This window comes from Phacochoerus africanus, chromosome 5 (genome assembly GCF_016906955.1).
Source record: "Phacochoerus africanus isolate WHEZ1 chromosome 5, ROS_Pafr_v1, whole genome shotgun sequence".
Classification (NCBI taxonomy): Eukaryota; Metazoa; Chordata; class Mammalia; order Artiodactyla; family Suidae; genus Phacochoerus; species Phacochoerus africanus.
Genome location: NC_062548.1, coordinates 109,042,838 through 109,065,647, shown reverse-complemented (window position 1 = coordinate 109,065,647; position 22,810 = coordinate 109,042,838).

Genomic DNA, 22,810 nt, shown 5'->3' with positions numbered 1-22,810 from the left:
TCCATGTTCCTGGGTTGGAAGAATTAATATCATTAAAATGGCCATCCTACCCAAAGCAATCTACAGATTTGATGCAATTCCTATCAAATTACCCATGATATTTTTCACAGAACTAGAATACACAAACCAAAAATTTACATGGAACCATAAAAGACCCAGAATTGCCAAAGAAATCCTGAAAAAAAAAGCAGGAAGCATAACTCTCCCAGACTTCAGACAATATTACAAAAGTACAGTAATCAAGATGGAGTGGTACTGGTACATAAACAGACAAATGGACAAATGGATCCCAGAAATAAACCCAGACATGTATAGTCAATCTTTGACAAAGGATTCAAGCATGTAAAATGGGAAAAAAAAACTCTCTTTGTAAGTGGTGCTGAGAAAACTGGACAGCTACATGTAAATCAATGACACTAGAACACATCTTCAAACCATGCAAAAAGTAAACTCCAAATGGTTTAAATACTTAAACATAAGACAAGACACATAAAGCTCCTAGAAGAGAACATAAACAAAACATTCTCTGACATCAACCATACAAATGTTTTCTTAGGTCAGCCTCTGCAGGTAATAGAAATAAAAACAAAAATAAATGAATGGGACCTAATCAAACTTACAAGTGATGCACAGTGAAGGAAACCATTTAAAAAAAAGACAACCTATGGAATGGGAGAAAATGGTTGTAAATGATGCAACTGACAATGGCTTAAATTATAATATACTAACAACTCATAAAACTCAATAGAAAAAAAAATGACAAACAAAAACCAAACAACCCAATTGAAAAATGGGCAGAAAACCTAAATAAACATTTCTCCAAAGAAGACAAGGGATGGTCAATAGGCACATGAATAAATGCTCAACATGACTAATTATTGGAGAAAGGCGAATCTTAACTACAGTGAAGTACTACTGCCTAATACCAGTCAGAATGGCTATTGCTAAAAAGTCTACAAATAACAAATGATAGAGAGGGTGTAGAGGAAAGGGAACACTCCTGCACAATTAGTGGAATGTAAATTGGTACAAGCTCCATAGAAAACATTATGGAGGTTCCTCATAAAACTAAATATAGAACTACCATATGATCCAGCAATCCCACTCCTGGACATACATCCTGACAAAACTTTCATTCAAAAAGATGCACCCCTATGTTCATTGCAGCACTATTCAAAATATCCAAAACATGGAAACAACCATCCATCAAGAGATGAATGGAACTGATTAAAAATATGCAGTACATATATACAATGGAATACTACTCAGCCATAAAAAAGAACAAAATAATGCCATTTGCAGCAACATGGATGGAACTAGAGATTCTCATACTAAATGAATTAAGTCAGAAAGAGAAAGGCAAATACAATATGATATCACTTAGATGTGGAATCTAAAATATGGCATAGAGGAGCCTATCTACAAAACAGAAGCAGACTCATAGATGTGGAGAACAGACTGTGGTTGTCAAGGAAGAGGGGGAAAGAGTGTGACAGACTGTGAGTTTGAGGTTAGTAGATGCAAACTATTCCATTTAGAATGGATAAGCAATGAAGTCCTGCTATATAGCACAGGGAACTATATTCAACAACTTTTGATAGAACATGATAGAATATAATATAAGAAAAAGAATGTATGTGTATGCGCGTGTGTGTGTGTGTGTGTGTGTGTGTGTGTATAACTGGTTCACTTTGCTATACAGCAGAAATTGATAGAACATTGTAAATCAAGTATAATAAAAATTTTTAATTAAAAAAAGAATAATCATAAGCCACACATTTACTGGACACTGTAGAGGCAAAAACCCTTGTTTTTAATTTTACATGATTTAAGAATAATTCAAACATTGAAAAAAATAAAAGTAGAAATCAATGACAAAAAAAGAATCAGACAATTTAATTCACAACAGCGAACATGATTCTTGGAAAAATCCAATAAATTTAGCTGTTTTAAAAAACACAGATATTTCCTTTGTCCATCCATTCTAGACAGACTTAAAGCATGGAAAATATGACAACCTATTTTTAGAGTCCAACTTTAACTTCAGAAGAAAAGAAATTAGCAAAGTGAAATTAACAATAACACAATATAACCTGCGAACATAAATACAAATATTCAAAGTAAAAATGTACCAAATAGACTCAGCAGTTTTAAAATAATTCCACCTTTTGACCAACCAGAGTTAATTTCTGATATTAAGGGAAGGTAACATTAAAAAAAATCTAACTGTAATTTACTGAGAATATATCAATTAAAAAACTCCTTTTATCTCAGATACAATTAAAAGAAACACATTTAAGAACTGCTACCATTAATTAACTCTAAACTAGCTAGAGAGGGTGGCAACTCCTTAGTTTTGTAAAGGAAATCACCCAGAAGCTTCATTACGCTAATAATAAAACTTCTGAAGCACTTTAATTAAGTTGGGAGCAAGAGAAGGGCACTCTCTTTCAGTCTCTATTCAGCATTGTCTTGTAGGATCTCATCATAAAATAAAAAACGAAATTAAAAGTTACATATATTCTTTGCTTTTGTTTTGCTATTTTAGAGCTGCACCCACAGTATATGGAAGTTCCCACGCTGGGGGTTGAATCAGAGTTGTAGCCACTGGCTTATGCCACAGCCACAGCAACACAGGATCTGAGCTGAATCTGCGACCTACACCACAGCCCATGGCAACGCCAGATCCTTAATCCACTGAGCGAGGCCAGGGATCGAACCTGCATCCTCATGGATACTAGTAGGGCTCATTAACCACTGAGCCACAAAAAGAAATCCAAAGTTACATATATTTGTAATAAATTATACACACTTAGGTAGTCTTCTTTTTTTTTTAAGTCATCAATTTTTTAAAGTCATCAAGTATCTTTTTAATTCATTTTATTTTTTGTTGAAGTATAGTTAATTTACAATGTTGTGTTAAGGTATATTTTTTTTATTCCAAGAGCTAACATTATCACTTGTGATATAAGAAATGTATAAGAGAGTTGGAGTTCCCCTTGTGTCTCAGCAGAAATGAATCCAACTAGTATCCATGAGGATACGGGTTCAATCCCTGGCCCCCCTCAGTTGGTTAAGGATCTGGCATTGCCGTGAGCTGTGGTGTAGGTCACAGACACAGCTCAGATCCTGCATTGCTGTGGCTGTGGTGTAAACTAGCAGCAGTAGCTCCAATTCAACCCCCTATCTCAGGAACGTCTATATCATATGCTGCATGTGTGGCCCTAAAAAGTGAAAAAGCATACACACATATATACAAAAGGAATGTGTAAGAGAGTTCTACAAGGTATCTAGGATCAGAACACAATTTCACATACATGCCAGCTATAATCAATAGTTGTGGGGAGAAGAGAGACTATTCCAAAGAAAAATGGTGATTTTTAACTTTTCATTCCATATTCGTACTGTGTTAGCCTTATATATATATTTATGTATGTATCACTCATGTAAGAAATCAGGCTCACTGCTGTGAGGAAAACAAAAAATAAGGAGATACAAATGAAGACAGAGATTATTACAAAGTTGTTTTAGAAGCCCATAGATTGGCCTAAAGTGAAAACATGATGGGAGAGACAAGTTGATGTGCCTTAATTTCAAATTAGACACATCAACTAATTAGACACATCAAATTGACATGCTTAATATGGATAAGCACAAATGAATGATTAAAGATAACTCAAATATTTGGAAGGAAACAAATTTGAAGCATCCATTTTTTCATCTTTAATGAGGAAAATAATGCTGCAAGTGTCTTCTCTGTTATAGGCTTGTTGTGAAGATTGCTAGATATTCTGCATGAAAAGGACAAATTATGGTCACTGGGATTCTCTCATAAGGATCTTTCATGAGAAAGAATATTTTCATTCATTCATGCTTTCTTTCATTCCTTTGGTTGATTTGTATTCTGAGTAACTTATTTTGGAGGCCCAGTTTTATTTTTCTATTTCTCAAATTCTATTAGTTTTGATACAGATTTATAATGTTCATCCTCTTATATTCTCAGTAAACAGATCTAGCTGTTTATATCAAAGTGTTTTAGGTTTCAAGTGGAAAGCATGGGTATGTTTTTGTACTTTTTCATATTTAAAGTGAAGTTCTTGTTATTTAATAAAATAGAGAATGGTTTTATTACAAGAATGGCTAATGTGGCATTCTCTAAATAGAGTTAAGTCTTGTTAATCTTATATTTGTTAGTTGTCAGGTTTTAAAGAATAAAATTTTTTGTAGGCAGGAATTTTAGGCCTGCACTTTACTCCTTTTTATAATGCCATGGGTTTCCCATGGTAATTTTTTCCTCAGAAGCTGGAAACAAATTATTTAAGGATGATTCTATTTTATAGATAGATAGATAGATAGATAGACAGACAGACAGAAAGAAAGAATGAATATTGTTCTGGAAGACAAAAGACATGGATTTTAGTCCTATTTTTACTGTTATTTAGTAACATATCCTTACCCAAATCAATATCTTTGGAAGGCCATTTTCTGATTGCCAAAGGTTTTGAATAGCTCGCTTCTAAAATTCCTTTCAGATTTAAAAGTCTCTGATTATTTATTCAAGAAATTGCTTGCTAAGTACATTAATTTCACCAACATTTTTAAAAATATGTAGAGATCAAAATTATTATAGTCTTTGTTACAATCAACATCCTACTTTGTGTATGTTATCAATCACTATTCTTTCTGAATTATTTAACATGTTTCTATCTTGGTTATTAAAATCTACTCAACTTTAAAAGATTTTTTTGGATAACTTACATGGGTATATGAATTTTTCCACCCATGATGTGTTAGTATATATTTTAGATAAGAGCAAAATCTATTATATGTAAGGGAATCCCATTTCCCAGTGTAGCATCATAATGAAAAATTAGGAACATACATATTAGGAAACTAAAAGTGCTGTGCAAAATGGAATCGTTTTCTAAACATAGTTTACTTATATTAAATACCAAAGTATAAAATATGAGATAGCTTTACCTGTAATAATTAATGTGTTCTTTTCTCAATTGAATTGTATTTTTAAAATCTATAATGTAATGAACATGCAATTGTGTAATTCCTTGACCCCGGAGAATGTACTCGCATTCCAAAGAGAATTATATATACTGCTACAATACATCCTAGTTTACAGGGACTTTCTGCTAGAAGACAAAGTTTATGAAAAAACATCTGGAATGATTTTTTAAAATTGTGTTTTGAATGAGATAAAGTTTCCTTTGACAACTTTAATTTGTTCAAATATAACTTTAATTTGTTCAAATATAACTTCAATTGTTTGTGGATATTCTTCTACTAACATACTTTGTGCTATATATGCTCACTCTTCTCTCCCTTTCATCATTTGTATTAACCCAATTTTATTTCTAGTTCTATTCTCCTCCTACTGTACTGTTTTGATAACCATGAAATCAGCTTATGTTGGTGTTTATTTACATTAAATGTAATTAATTAATTACATATTAATTACCATGCATACTAACAATATCTAAAGTTGATTACTAGTTTTACCTTTGCTGTCACTACATGGAATTCATTATGCTTCCATTAACCATTAACCATTAACCATTAACCATTTCCATCATCCATATTCTATATCACTTGGATCATTTTTATTACTATAAAATTAAAACTCATTTAGAAATAGCCCTTATTTGCCAGTTTCTTTGTTCAGCTAAATATATGGCATTCAACCACTTTATTCATTTATTTTTGTACAACGAATACACATCTAAGGAAACACAATGAAACTACTTCCACTGATGAAAAATACGGCAGTTTTCAAACATTCCCCCAAATTCTTTGACACTTATTCCATTCAGTGGTTTATGTTCTCCTCTCTCAAATCTGAGCTCTGTGACTGCTGACCCACAGAATTCAGCAGAGGTGAGGCTTTTTCAGTTTCTAGCCTCAGGACTTAAAAAAATAAAGATAAAAACAAAAAACAATAAGACTCCCCAAATTGCAGCCTGTTACTTGGACATAGGCTCATGGAATCCAACCATCATTCTGGGAGGAAGTTCAAATAACCTGTAGAGAGGGCCATATAGAAAAGCACTAAGGTCCTGTTCTCCAACCCCTGTGAAGCTTCCCCAAATCCAAAGCAAGCTATGAGCCAGGTGAGTGGGTCATTCTAGAAATGGATCAACTAGCTTCCAGTCAAGTCATCTCTGCTGACACTGTGTAGAGCAGACAAGAGTTTCTTTACTGAGTCCTACAGCTATGTCAGCCAAATAAATGACTGGTTTTGTTCTAAGGCAATGACAACAAATACTGTTAAGGGAATTAAAAGACAACCTATAGAGTAGGGAAAATTTTTTGAATATCACATAACAAAGAACTTATATTCAGAATATATGAAAAACACTCAAGACCATACAAAAACAAGCAACTATTTTTTAAACAGAAAAAGATAACAGATACTTCACTAGGAGAGATGTATGGAGGGCAAATAGGCACATGAAAAGATGTTCAACATCATTAGTCATCAAGAGAATGCAAGTTAGCCACAATGAGACATCACTACACAACTGCTAGAATATCTATAATAAAACATAATTAATTAATTAGTATGGAAATTCTAAGTGTTGATGAAGAAGCAGAACAATTACTGTAAAGATCTTGGATTTTGTTATTTTCCTCTGAAGTGTACTGATTTTGACTTTTAAGTAGGCAGTTAACTTACTGTACTCAAACTGCAAAACTTTGCCTCCCTGTAATAGGCAGCAGTTCAAATTTCAGTTTATTTCTGTTAGCCTTAGCTGTGTGGATTAGAGCCTGACCTACATCACAAGGTAAAGGGATGATCCAGGGCCTGGGACAGAGTTCATACACAGAATTTATGGCTCTACTTTTCTGACTTTCTCCTTTCTGGGATTTTTCTCTTGGCTAGGATCTTCTTGCTACTGCGGTTGTCCTAAATAAACCCTGTCCTCTGACTCACAAAGGCAGTAAGACTGAAGATTTTCTACTGAATTTTTCATCACCTCAAGTGGGGCAGACTGGCATTCACCAAATAAAATAAAACATTCATATTACGGCAATGCCTGCTTCGAAGTATTGACTTCCATTCATTATCTTCCAGCTTTCATTCAATCCTCAGAGAGTTATTTTTTTTCTCTTTATATTTTGTCCTGCATTTAAAATTGTTAACTGTGGGAGATCTGGTTTGATATTGATAGCAATCCTTGAAGTAGACCATCGGGGCCACTTTTTTTCATAGCTCGGCTTTCCTCACTTAAGCCAGATGACCTCATTGCTTTTTACTCCAAGAATCTGTGTAACATAACATTTTCAACTAAAGGAACTGCATCTCTTCAACTAAGATCTGATCTGTTAAAGTCTAAAAACATGCCTCTCCTTTGTATATTTTAAAATTCTTTAAATCTTTAACAAATTACTTGAGAGATTTAAAAATGTTGTTTAAGTTTACTTTCCTAGGAGTTCCCATTGTAGCACAACAGGATTGGCAGTTTCTGCAGCAACAGGACGCAGGTTTGATCCCTGGCCCGAAGTTCATTCCCTGGCCCAGCACAGTGGGTTAAAGGATCCAGTGTTGCCGCAGCTGTGGTGAAGGCTGGATATAATCCCTGGCCTATGAACTCAACATGGTGCGGGAAAACAAAACAAAACATACTTTTCTAGACTTATTTTCTGGTTCTCCACAACATAAAGCCTATTTTTGAGAAATCACTGCTCCTGGAATTCACTGTAAAATTGTATACATTTCCTCTTCTTTGATGATTAATGTCTTTTGTTAAAAAACACAGTTTGTGAACCTGATAAGAATCCATTTGTTCAGTTCAGATATAAGCAACCCACCAACAAAAATATTTTCTCACATACATGCCCCCAATGAATATTTATTCTTTCTGCAATAGAAACTTATCGTATCGTCTGATCATTTGTATTGTGTGTCTGACTTCTTCAATAAATTGTCTCCTCCTTGAATAATTATTCATCTTTGTGCCCAGTGGTGCTCTAGTAGTGTTTGTGCCACATATCAAGTGCTGGATGAATATTTCCGCATGTGTTCCTATACATTTCTTCCCATAAGCCTTTTAGCTAGATGGGTTTTTACCTTACTCCTGGACATGGCTGATGCCCTTTATCAGATACTCTGATATTTCAACTACTGGCTTGCAGTTGGTTCTTCTGGTTCTGACGTAATATTTTTCTTTGTTTGTGTGATTATGCACACACCTAGCCTCTGAAACTAACCAATACATAACCCTTCCCTGTTTCCCAACATATACCTATCCTTCGAACTTAGAACTCAGCCTCCTCTGATCCAACAAATTTTATTCACAGAGTGATTCAACACTTCCCTTATCCCTCTAAAAATAAGACAAGGCTCAGGGAACTTTGACACAATCACACTTCTAAGCATTCACAAAGAAAGAAATACATAACTTCTTTCAGCCAATATAGAGCTGAAACATGATGGTAATGTCTTTATTGCAGGGTGGGGTTATTAAGTCACTCAGGTGTATTAACAGGATTATAGTAATTACGATGCTCAGTCATGTTTGTTCTCTCACTGATTTTCTGATGTTCACACAGCCAGATAGTTTCTAATTTTTTGTTGGTGTTCATCAGAGGTATTAATTGAATAATCAATGCTTTTGATGAAAAAAAGTCCTGCCTTTGTGTCACGTGAATGAATATCTATAATGTAAAAATAATCATAGATATTTAAATCTCTGGGTGGAGAATTTTATCCCATGGTAGAATTTGATTTATCTGAAAAATTTGAGCAATGAAGTATTCCTTTTTCCATTAAGTCATTTGAAGGAACTATTACCATGATAGAAATGGCCTTCTCAGTACAGTCTGGGTACTAGAGTCTAGGTGAACAGGAAAAGACTCAAGTATATTTTAGGCTAAGAAGATGCCAGAACAACTGGAAGAACTGATTTGGTGATGCCTTGAGGCAGCACTGTTAGGTAGTATAACAGCTGTGTAGTCAGCAGAGTGTACATCTACCAATGCAGTACATTCTGGAAGTAAATTGATTATAAATATGGTTCTAACTACTCCTCTTCTTTGTCTACATACATTATAATGTGACTTGGTAGCTCTTTCAGGGAAGAGGTAGCTTATTTATTTACCCATTGCAGCTAAAATGGCCCTATAATTACCTTTGGACAATAAAATATGGCAGAAGTAATACTTTTCCATTTCTGAGTTCAGTCCCTAAGAGATTTTATGTGATTCTTGTTTTCTCAGAAAGTTGACAACTCACTATGAGATAACCAGCTGGATGATTAAAAAACACACAGGAGTTCCCATTATGGCTCAGTGGTTAATGAATTCAACTAGAATCCATGAGGATTTGGGTTTGATCCCTGGCCTTGCTCATTGGGTTAAGGATCTGGTATTGCCTTGAGCTGTGGTGTAGGTCACAGATGCGGCTCCGGATCCCATGTTGCTATGGTTGTGGCGTAGGCCAGCAGCTACAGCTCTGATTGCACCCCTAGCCTGGGAACCTCCATATACTGTAGGTGCAGCCCTAAGAAGACAAAAAAAAAATATATATATATGACCCAGTCACACCTGTACTCTAGAAAATTACCGCTAAAACTCCAGAGCTCTGAGGCCAACCTAGATAAACCATCCCCCCAGCCATGCTGCCAGATGATCACAAGTATATGAATGAGCCCATTCAAAATAAACCGAAGTCTTGTTCAGTTTAGGAGAGATACCTAGTTAATCTGAATAATTGGAAATTAAGGAATGAATTAATTAACATTCCATTGAGGTTTTATGGCTATTTTATATAAAAATAGTTAAATGACTTACTAAGATACATTAAGGAAATAGAAGAAATGTATTATACTTCTAGTCAGATTTGGGATTTCCAAATAACTTCTAATAAGCAAGACGCACGGCATTTAAAAATGGAACAATTTTTTTTCCTCTTTGTCATGTTTAATTAATTTCATCAGTATATGGAGTTCTGATATGGTCACATGCTTGCTAGTGGAGACCTGACTACTTTTTTACCCTCGGGGAGTCCAGCAACATTTGATGTCTTTGAGGACAGTGTACAAATGTGAAAGCCTAGATCCAATTCGGGCAGCAGGGCTAATGGAGGCAGGTTGCCTTACTAGGTTATTAATCTAAAGAATGATGGAGACAGTAGGGAGACTGTATAGTAAAGAAGCAAATTTAGCGTCTTCAAGTTGGAAGTATTGATTGAAAAGTTTACTTAAACTGGTGGACACAACAGCTAAGGATTTTGAGAGATGTAGTGAACATAACAAAGAAAAGAGCAGGTCCAGGAATGGGGTCCATGTGAATTGAAAACTTTCTGGGTTTCTTTAACTGTAAACCAGATGTTCATAGAACCAAAAATTTTATAAGATTTTAAAATTAAGAAATGTATTAACAATCAAGGTAAAATCACTGGTAAGAAAACAGGCAAAGCTAACACAGATTCCTTTAGTCTGATAAAAACCTATAAATAATGATCAAACTCTAGATTATTGTTGAATATTGTCCTTCACAGAAAGATAAGAAGAGATAACTTTACATAGTACCGTATGTGAGGTTAATTTATTCACATGCAATGGTGATGGTTTTATATGGTTCCACATAAAAGTATCTATTTGGTGTTCCTTTCCATAATGTTCTATAATAGCAAAAAGGTCATTGTTAATAAACTCTCACTATGGAATAGTTCCCCTCCTGCTACCCATGTAGCAATTCTCCTCTCAGAAATTGATCTCTAACTTTTTTCTGCCAATAATGAGATTGGCACCACATCCAGTATTTGTACACATTTTAACATATCTCTGTTTCCATAGAAATTATTCATCTTCCTGCTCATCTTGAAGGAACAGAAATGTTACTTCCTATAAAAGAATTAAAAACTCCTAGCTTTACTCTATATGCCATTATTTTCATGGCTTGTGATGAAATAGACTTTTTTTACTCTACTGTATCTTTTTTCTTCACCTTAAAATGTGAAGCATAACATAGGTAAAGGAGAGAGATTTTGCCATTTGCAAAGTAAATGCCTTTAGAAAGCATTTTACCTTTATGAATCTCCCTCTTTGTGTATAAACGAGGAGAGGTGATAACGTCCACCTGCCATGATTGTTTTCTGTCAGTCAGAGAGGAGACACTGCAGGAAGTGGACTGCACGCTCAAATGAAGGAATTAAGGAGAATGCAAGAGTGTAGGCAACCAAGGGGAAACCAAGAAAAAGTGATGTCACCTAAAGGATAACAAAAGCAGGATATTATCACCCCAAGAATGAAGGTGAGAGAGCAGTTACTCAACCCAAATATAGAGCAAAGGAAACAACTCTACATGTTTACAGCTCTCACCAGGTATCACTTGTTTGATGGATGACTTTATTTCCTTTCTTTGTCTATTTAGCCAAGGTCTGGGGATAGGGAAGGAACTGCTTCTCACAGATGCTAATCTCTAGGTAACTCACTGTCTCTCTCATTTTGTTCCCTAACTCTACTCAGACATCTGTAAATATTCACTTCACTAAAATCTCTTCGTGTGAAATGTCTGGGGGTAAATTCTGTAAATAAAATAAAATCTACTAGTATATGTTTGAGGTTATTTCCACTTGTTCTTTTTAATTTTTTATTAAAGTTGGTGATTTACAATATTGAGCCAATTTCTGCGGTACAGCAAAGAGACTCAGTCATACATACATATACATCCTTTTTTAAAATATTGTTTTCCATCCCAGGAGCCTGGATATATTTCCCTGGGTTATACAGTCAGGCCTTATTTTTTACCCATTCTAAATGTAAGAGTCTGCATCTACTAACCCCAAACTCCCAGTCCATCTCACTCACTTTACTTGTTTTATCTGTTTGAAGCATTTTTTTCCCCTCATGGCTTCTAGTTTTTCTTTATCCCTTTTTGATTTTATGATTCTACACTAGCCTTGTTTTCTGTTAATTCATTTAAACATACTTCTTTTCTCTCTCTCCAAAGTCAAGTGTATCTCAGTATTAAAACTCTATTTCTGCTTCTCATCTTTTATTCAAATTGCTTGTGAATATTCATGTCTATAATTCTTCATTTTTTTGTTTTGTTTTGTTTTTGTCTTTTCTAGGGCCTCACTCGTGGCATATGGAGGTTCCTAGGCTAGAGGTCTTATCTCAACTGTAGCTGCCAGCCTATGCTAGAGCCACAGCAGTGCCAGATCTGAGCCATGTCTGTGACCTACACCACAGCTCACAACAATGGATCCTTAACCCACTGGTTCCTGGTTGGATTTGTTTCCACTGCTTCATGATGGGAACTTCCCTATAATTTTTCTTTTGAAATCATAACTCCCAAATATTTATCTTATGATCTATATTTTACTTGAGTCTTAATATGTGGTTATGACATAATGCTCAAAAAATGTTTTTTGCAGTACATGAAAATCTATCTTCTCACCATAATTTTTAAGATCCTACCTTAAACTCAAATTCAACTTGAGCAAACTTTTATACTTATCTCTAGTATAAGAGTGATCACATTTTATTATAATTCATCTATAATTATACATTTCTTCTTTTAATTAGAATGTAAGTACCTCAAGACTATTCTACCTATACTTTCTACGAATTTGCACAATTTCTAGTGCCTAAGTGCTTCGTAAATATTTGTTAAGTGAACAATTCTCAAACTAATTTATTAACTTGCACAGAAATCATATTTCCCACCCATTCCAATGCTTACCAAATTCTTCCAGGTGCCCAGAATTGAAGTATTGGGTTATTCAAGATAGTTATCATAGATTTTCTCAGTCTCCAAATCATGTCGTTCATTCTTAAATGAAATATGTTTCTTATTTTGTCCTTTTTGGTCATTTCCTCTGGTATGTTTTCCTATTGCAAAATATGTGATTAAAAATATGTGAATTACTGCCTTGATTATAGGTATTTCTTCTAAATTTCCTTCTGTAATCACTTTAAAAACAAACTTTCTGAAATATTATGCATATTGCAGCATTCCCAGCCACTGGCTTTTCTGCCACACCTTGAGTGCTGCGAAAATTAATGTGAGAGCCATTCTGAGACTCTATATATGTTATGAGTCATTTCCTGATTGAAAACTGAACTAAAAATGTCAGACACTCACACACACTTTCATGATTCTTCTAGGTAAGCTCATTAAATTATTCATTTATTCTCTAACTCCATAATGAGATAAGAAGCATGGTTATTTATTCACATTATCCCCAAAGATTTTTAAACTACATGAGTAAGCAGGTATTATGCCTCTATCAGGGATTCTTTACATTTTACCTTATGTCCAAAGTAAATGGTTTGGTGGAATTTGGTACAAGTAAGAATTTAAATTTATATCTGATTAGAAAAATATCTAATCAATCCCCAAATAATAATCTAATATCAGGCTTTTATTGAGCACTTACTCTGTGCCCCTGGAGTTGTTTTTAGACTTTTAACAATGTAACCTTACAGTGCCTGCTCAAGTATATATTATCTTATGGTTGAAAAGTATGCCTCTACATACCATAAATCTATCTAAATACTAATAAAAAATAATACATAATTCCTTGGTTGTCTAAAATAGAACAAATTATTACTTCAACTTAAATGTATTTTCTGTGCTTCATATAGAGAGAGTTTTTAAAATTTATTACTTTCCTATGAATTTCTATTATAATATAATGCATTTTAGTCCCTAGTTTATGATTTATGTGTGTGTGTGTGTGTGTGTATAAAATTCCACATTGTCACATGATTTAAGTTGGTCATTATGAGTTATTCTCTACTGATAAACATGAGAAAACATGAATTTTATTGATAATTACAAATCTGTGTAAACTTCAGAGTCTATTTCAAGAGCTCTCTCAAGAAATTGGAAGCAAATCACCAAATGCTCAAGGTAAAGGCTGATATAGAGGGACAGTCATAGTCTGCATATATAGGGGAATTTCTCTGACATAAGTTAGGGAAGGAATGAGTATAAAACCACAAGGTGCTTTATTGTTTTTGCTGTATATTTTGGGAATATACATAGTATAGGTGGGCAATTAGTTTATTACATAAAATACTGATTGATTCAGTAAGAGTGGAAATATTACTAATATACTCCAAAACAAGTCTGCATATACTCAAAATGAGGCACATTTTATAAATTTCTGACTTAACACTTGGGCAAGTTGGCAAAATAAAGAGAAAACACAAATTGGCAATGTAAACAAAGGAAATGAGGACATTACTACAAATCCTATAGACATTGTGAAGCCATTAAAAGGATATTCCACACAACTGTATTGCAGTATTTTAAAATTAAGCTGAAATAGACTAATTACTTGAAAATGTACTAAAATTCTACAAAACGATACAGAAAATTTGAAAATTCTGTATTTATTAAAGAAATTGAATTTTTATTTAAATCCTTTGTACTGTGTTAATTTCAGACAAAGTTGGCTTCAACAGTAGATTTTTAAAATATTACTCATGAATATACATGCAAAACTCCTTGGTAACTATAAGCAAATCGAATTTCCCAATACATGGAAAATAAATAACCAAGTTGCATAGCTTTCAGTTGAAATGGGTTTAACAATTAAACATAAAACAATATAATTCAATGAATTAAGAGAAAAAAGGAGAAAAGTCCTATGACCCTCTTAAATGAAGAAAAATTTGAAAAAAATTGCAATATGAATGATAAAAATTCTTAAAAATACTTGGAGATTAACCTTAAGGGGATTTTCTTAATCTGCTAAGGAATATCTACAAGAAACAATAACAAAAAAATCTATGTAAAATCATATTTATGGTAAATGACTGAACATTATCCCTGAGATTGAGAAAAAGATAAAAATATCTGCTATCACAGCATTAATAAATTTTATCAAATGCTATACAAGGTAATCTTGCCAGCAAAATAAATAAGAAAAACAAAAGATATAAAGTTTAAAGGAAAAAATCATTATTTACAATGTGATTATATAGGTTAAAAAGCAGTTAAAAATCCAAACAATTTATATAGTCTACTAGAACTGATGAGTGAATGCAGCAAATCATCTGTATACAAGGCCGATAAAAATAATTATTTATATATACTAAAAAAATACATGTGGAAAATTAAATGAAAAATCAAATCCATTTATAGTATCACTAAAATCATTAACCACTTAGGATTAAATCTAATGAAAGTAGAGCATGATCTCCATACAGATAGCTAGAAAGCATTATCGAAAGAAATTTAAATTTTTTATTATAGTTGATTTACAATGTTCTGTCATTTTCTGCTATACCACAAAGTGACCCAGTCATACATCTATACACATTCTCTTTCTCATATTATCTTTCATCATGTTCCACCACAAGTGATTGGACACAGATCCCTGTGCTATAGAGCAGGACATCATTGTCTAAATTTAAAAGGCCTAAATAAATTGAGGAATATACATATACTGGGATTGAATATTATAAAGATTACAGCTGCCAAGATGATGACAAGATGATCCTAAAATTTATATGGAGATGCAAAGTGCCAAGAAGAATCAAAGCAATAATAATGAAGGGGAAGAACAAAGATAGAAGAATTACAATAGCAGATGCCATGTCTATTTAAAAGCTACAGTAATAAAAACAATGTGATATTAGTACAAAGATGGGCAGATAGGCCACAATAACACATACTAAATTCTATAAAGAGACCTAAGTATAAGTGGTGACTGAATTTATAGTAAAACTTTCATTAAAACCCAGTAGAGACTACTATTTTATAATAAATAATATTAAATGTTTCTTCATAATAGTTGTAAGTATTATAAGTTATATCTAAAACTATATTTAAAATGTTAATTATAAATATAAAATCGTGGTAATTTCATTATTAGTGTTTTATTATTTTATTCATATTTTATAAATAATATTTATGTGGGAAAAGACCTGGACCTTTCTTATAGACAAAAATAAATTTTGAACTTGATATAAATCTAAATTTAAAATGTAAAAATTTCACATAAATCAATGAAGTAAGAACACTATTGCACCATACACAAAAATAAATTCATATTGGCTTAAAGACTTAAATATAAGACATGACACCTAGAATAAAACAGGGGCAACACATTCGCTGACATAAATTATAGCAGTGTTTTCTTAGGTCAGTTTCCCAAGGCAACAGAGATAAAAGCAAAAATAAACAAATGGAATCTAATCAAACTTATAAGCCTTTGTACAGCAAAGAAGACCATAAATGGAACAAAAAGACTTTAAAAAGAGTTTAATTTCCAAAATATATAAATAGCTCATATAGTCCAATATCAAAAAACCCAAAAAATCCAATTACAAAAATAGGCCAAAGACCTAAGACATTTCTCCAAAGAAGATATACAGCTGATCAATACACACCTGAAAAGATGTTCAACAGTACTAACTATTAGAGAAATGCAAATCAAAACTACACAGATATTTTACTTCACACCCGTCATAATGGCCATCATCAAAAACTGAACAAAAATAAATGCTAGAGGAGTTCCCATCGTGGCTCAGTGGTTAAAGAATCCAACTAGGAACCATGAGGTTGCGGGTTCGATCCCTGGCCTTGCTCAGTGGGTTAAGGATCTGGTGTTGCCATGAGCTGTGGTGCAGGTTGCAGACATGGTTTGGATCCTGCGTTGCTATGGCTGTGGCATAGGCCGGCAGCTGCAGGCTCTGATTCGACCCCTAGCCTGGGAACCTCCATATGCCACAAGAGTGGCCCAAGAAATGGCAAAAAGAATAAATAAATTAAAAAATAAAAAAATAAAAAATAAATAAATGCTAGAGAGGGTGTGGCAGAAAAGGAGCTCTCCTATACTGTTGGTGGGAATGTAAACTGGTGCAGCCACTATGGGGCATAATATAGAAGTTCCTTAAAAAATTAAAAATAGAGGTATCATATGATCTAGCAATCCCACTCTTGGCCATATATCCAGAACTGCTCTAATTCCAAAAGGCAAATGTACCCCAATGTCCTTTCCAGCACTATTTACAATAGCCAAGACAGGGAAGCAACCTAAGTGTCCATCAACAGATGTATGGATAAAGATGTGTGGGGTTGCCTTTGTGGCTCAGAGGTTAACGAATCTGACCAGGAAGCATGAGGTTTCAGGTTCCATCCCCGGCTTTGTTCAGTAGGTTAAGGATCTGGTGTTGCCGTGAGTGGTGGTGTGGGTCACAGATGGGCCTTGGATCCCACATTGCTGTGGCTCTGGCGTAGGCTGGTGGCTACAGCTCCAATTAGACCCCTAGCCTGGGAAGCTGCATATGCCATCGGTGTGGCCCTAGAAAAAGAAAAAAAAAAAAAGAGAAGATGTAGTGTGTGTATATATATAACTATGCAACATAAACACTGGAATATTACTGAGCCATGAAAAGGTATGAAATAATGCCATTTGCAGCAACATGGATGGACATATACATTATCATATTAAGTAAGACAAAGATGAGTATCATATGATATAAATTACATGTGGCATCTAAAAGCATGATGCAAATACACTTATTTACGAAACAGAAATAGACTCAGAGACATAGAAAACAAACTCATGGTTTCCCAAGGGGAAAGGCTGGGGGGATAAATTAGGAGTTTGAGATCAACAGATACACACTAGTACATATAAAATAGATAAACAACGAGGACCTACTGAATAGCAAAGGGAACTATATTCAATATCTTATAACAATCTATAATGGAAAAGAATCTGAAAAAAGAATTTGCTGAAAATAACGCAACATTATAAATCAATACTTCAATTTTTAAAAATTTAAAAAAGAAAAAATTTATAAAACATAGGAGACTATCCTCACATCCTTAGCCCAGACAAATATTCTATTCTTCCTTTTTTTTTCTTCCTTCCTTTCTTTCTTTTCTTTTTTTTTTTTTAAGGGCCACTGGAACTTGCCAAGCTAGGAGGTCAAACAGGAGCTACCTACAGCTGCTGATCACAGCCTCAGCAACTCCAGATCTGAGACCATCTGCAACCTCATCACAGCTCATAGTAATGCCAGATCCTTAACCCACTGACCAAGGGCCACATCCCCTTGAATACTTGTGGGGTTCATTTCCACTGAGTTGCAATGGGAACTCCAAAATATTCTTGAACAAGATGCCAAAAGCACCAATCTTCGATGAAACAAAAAATATCAACTTCATCAAAATTAATTTTTGTTCATCAAAACACATATTTAAAATAAAGAAAATGCAACCTACTGTAGATTTGGAGGAGATATTTACAACACAAATATCCCACAAAAGATTTAAAACATCCAGGACTCCTATCTATCTATCTATCTATCTGTCTATCTATCTATCCAACCCTCCAGAATATATAAAGAACTCCTACAAACCAAGAAAAAGATAATAACCAACTACCCCCTTCTCAGAATCATATGGTTTTTGCTTCTGTGAGAAGAATAAAGTAGGGCACAAGAGTTAGGCTGGTTTTTAACCCCTCCCTTGAATGTATAATTGAATTTTAAGCTAAAAATTTCAAGAGAAAGGAAATTTTAGGTTTCCACATGCTTTTATGGTCATCTTTCATGTTTTTCCTCTTCTGAAATTACTTAAATTATCCAGGACAACTTAACGACAGTTTTCTTCTCTAGTTAGAATTCTCACAAAGAGGGAACACAGCAACTTGCATAAAAATTAAAAAAAAAAAAGAATAGGGAGGGGGAATAGGAGAAGAGGGAGGAGGAAGAGGCAGAGGAGGAGGAAAGGAGAAGAGTTGAAGAAACTGGCTTAAAGAACCAAGATGGATATTTTCAATTTTCTGTGAAAATCCCAGATGTTAATTTCTGAAAAAAAGAAATGATTGTGCCTATGTGAGTAAACTTTCTTAGCAAGCTCAGGTCTAGTCTTTAAAATCATGTAATACACTGTGCTAAATGCTTTCATTACTTGCTACTCTTTTCTGGCAACTTGTTCTTATCTGTTTCTCGTTAGCTGCTGTTACTAATTTATGAAGCTGAATCATCAAACATCATTGTCTAATGTATCTCCAAAAAAGTCTAATTGTTTTTTCAAGTTCACTGTGACACTTTTTAACCTCTTCCTCATCCTATCTTAATTTTAGTCTATCACCTAACTATCCAATTCCTACTTGCTTTGGCATTTATAGTCGTCTTTATTTTGTACATCCTTAACAGCTTAATATTTCCCATTGCTCTTTTTTTTTTAACCAAAAACATACCACATCCAATTTGTCCTATTGTATCATTAGACTCACAAGAATTTACCAAATGCTAAATACCTTACTAGTGAAACTTAAAGGCATATATACTTCATTATCCTTAACCATTGCTTATTCGTTTAAATATTGTCTATTCTGTTTTTCAAGGTTGTTAGCATTTGGCATTTCAACTTAGCTTTCCCTGATACATGGAAGTACATACCATCTTTCAATAAGCCTTATTGAATCTGTTAATTTAAGAAAGGTTAATCAAAAAATAAAATGATATGACATTCATTTAAGTTTCTATGTCAATGTAGCACATTTTCAAATGTTCTTGTATAGGAACATTATCCTACTTCTTGTTTTATTCCACAGTTCAACTCTGAATTATTTTATTTCCAAAAGCATTCCTCCACATACATTAATTGGCCTATTCTGAAATGCAATGTCCTTGGGGACTTTTATCAGTCTTCATTTTCTCTACTCTCTGCTCATGTAACTTTCTTTTTTAAAAATGAGATATATTTCTCTGAGCATATTTCCTCTTGCTTTATTAGTTGCTGCAAAGTGTACTTCACATTCTTTATCACTTTTGAAAATTTCCAACTCTAGATGCTACTATGTTCACCAAATACCCCAAACCCAACTGAAAACAAAACAAAAAAAAATCACTTCTCCAAAATTTGACAATTATAAGACAAATTATATACAAACAAAAAAAATTTTTTCACTTCTCCAAAATTTGGCAATTACAAGACAATTTTTTATAAGACAAAAAACTTGGCAATTAAATTGAATTGAAAGTTTTCAACTATATAGTTGACATCTTATTCGCTTAGTTTGTATGCCCGTGGCATGACTGAGAGTGATAAACTATGGATGTGACTGCCTTTTATAAAGTGGCATTGCCATAGTTTCTATTTGGGAGCATGTTGGGGGAATTGCTTATACCCTGATCCTAAAATATCCCCTTCCATATCCAGGGAGCACAACTATATAGTTTATTTATAATGTTGTGCTATTTTGTGCTATACAGCAAAGTGACCCAGCACACTAAAATATTTTATATATATTTTCTCATATTAACTTCCATCATGATCCATCCCAAGAGATTTGATATAGTTTCCTGTGCTGTACCATAGGTTATCATTGCTTAAAGTATACATTTTATTAGACATCTTCATGTAGGGAATGCTTGCTCACCTCCACAGTTGCCTCTGAGACCTGTACAATTCTGAGGTTTAGCCCATACATTTATGCTCAAAATTTGATGTAATCATTTATAAAAGTGACAGTTTACTCTTCATCTGCCATTCCCCTGTTCTGTTCAAATTTAGGAACTTGTCTTGAAGTTACATTAGCATAATAATCAAATCACAGTTTTCACTTAGAATGCATGTTTACTTGTGGTGGCTTAAATGTGTAACAGGGGAAAGGTTATAACTAGAGATTTTGGGACAGGGCTAAAGTCTACTTCTGGTACCAAAAACTTTCCCCCTCAGTTCTATCACCAAAAATGGTCACAATGCTCTGCTTGTTAATGTCTTTGGTGACAGATCCTTAGAGAAGCTTGTTTTGATGGAGAATTCTATATGAATTTTCCCATTCTATGGGAAACAAAAGCAACAGCTTTTATCGATGATTCATTTGAGTTAAGAGACAGAACCAACATTCGGCTTTGGGAGGTGTGGGCACAGGTGCCCTCAAATGACATTCAATTAACTGTCCTTCAAGTCTGCCATGGTAACTTTCACAGTGAAAGCCTTCTCTGATTATTCTATTTAAAATGCCAATTCTCCACCCCACCTTAGCAATCAGATCATCCTTCCCACTTTTATTTCCAAAGCACCTAACACCTTCTTACACAGCCCTTTAAATTATTTATTTTGTTTGTGGTCTCTTTCCCTGCCCTAGAAGATAAATTAGCACAATGTATACTGATTAATAAGTCTTTAATAAGTGTTTGTTGAATAAATGATCTTGAGGTGAACCCAATTTGGATAAAACTCTTTGGGCAATGCGTTAAAATTGTCTCGACTGACTGCTGCAAATCCATCTACAAATAAGGCTTATGACCAGTCAAGTCTGACTGTCATGCCTTAAAAAGAATTTGAGTAATTTTTCAGAAGGCATTGAAGTTTTATTGGGCCTTAGAATCCTGCAGATCATATATGATAAGTAGAAGCGCCAAATTATCTCCAAGTAATTCGGAGTTCTCAGTCACCCTGTCCTGAGATGACCTAAAGCCAGTTGAGCTTTTAAACAAGCTAGTGAAATGTTCTGTCCTTTACACCATGAACAGATTCTTTCAAGGAGCCAAACTGTTCATTACAAAAGCAATTAGCCTCACCCGTTGTTGCATATGCAGTAGAAAACAAGTACTTAAAACTGCCCTGCCTTTCAGACATGGATTTCGAGATACAGAACAAATTCTATGAATGTCTACAAATAGGCCTTCCTCAACCTGAAATTTACTTTCTTCAGGGTTAGAAAGATCAGTCTGTGTTGAGACCTCAAACTCAGTCAGATCAGCAACATGAAAATTAGCAATGCCCTGAAGATCACAAAGGGATAAATGCAACTCTTTGAGGATAAGGATCTTCCTTCCTCACTCAGACCATGCTTACTGAACACTGAAAAGATGGCCCAGATAAGCCTCCTCACCTAATGATTGTAACCATCCATGCTTTTGTTTTAAGAGCTGGTAATTTTCACTCACATTTACCCTTGAGTTTGGGGTCATTACTTTTACTGTACTGCTTTAATTCATTCAGTGGTATTAGATATGGGAATCAATAGCTTGAAAAATTTCTTTAGAGAAAAATGATTCTCTGTAGGAAAATGTGTTTTAGTGAGAAGTTCACTAAACCCTTATGAGTCATTATTACACAGAGTCCTATTAGCAAATGTGGAGAAATAAAAATGTATTATTTTAGTCCTTGTTTTATTTCATTAGTTCTATTAAAGATCTCAATCAGTGGCCTTAAACTCTTTTTTGTTTTTTCTTTGTATGGCCACACCTGTGGCATGTGAAAGTTCCCAGGCTAGGGGTAAAATCTGAGCTGCAGTTGCCAGCCTACACCACAGCCACAGCAACGCAGGATCCAAACTGCATCTGTGACCTATGCTTCAGCTTGCAGAAATGCAGGGTTCTTAGCCCACTGAGTGAGCCCACGGATCAAACCCACATCCTCACACAGACAGGTCAGGTCATTAACCACTAAGCCACAATGGGAATTCCAGGCTTAAACTCTTAGTCATCATGAAGTTCTATGGGATAGATGACCCAACAGTCCATCTACCCTATTTATTCCCACTTCCAATTAGAATAGAGCACCAATTAAAAAGGAACAAAATAAGTAAGTTGCAGGGAACATGACTGGCAACCCATACAAATCACTAAATTAAAAAAAAAATCTAATAAGAGTGTATAGAGAGTGTATAGAGTCTACATCAAGAGTTGGCAACCTTTTTCTTAAAAGCACAAAGAAAAAATATTTTAGGTTTTGTGAGTCATATAACTTTTGTGGCAATTACGCAAATCTCCTTTTATAACACAAAATAGCCATACACAGTATTTAAACAAATATGGCTCCATTAAAAAAGAACCTGCTTTATTTATACAAGCAGTTGGCAGTCTGG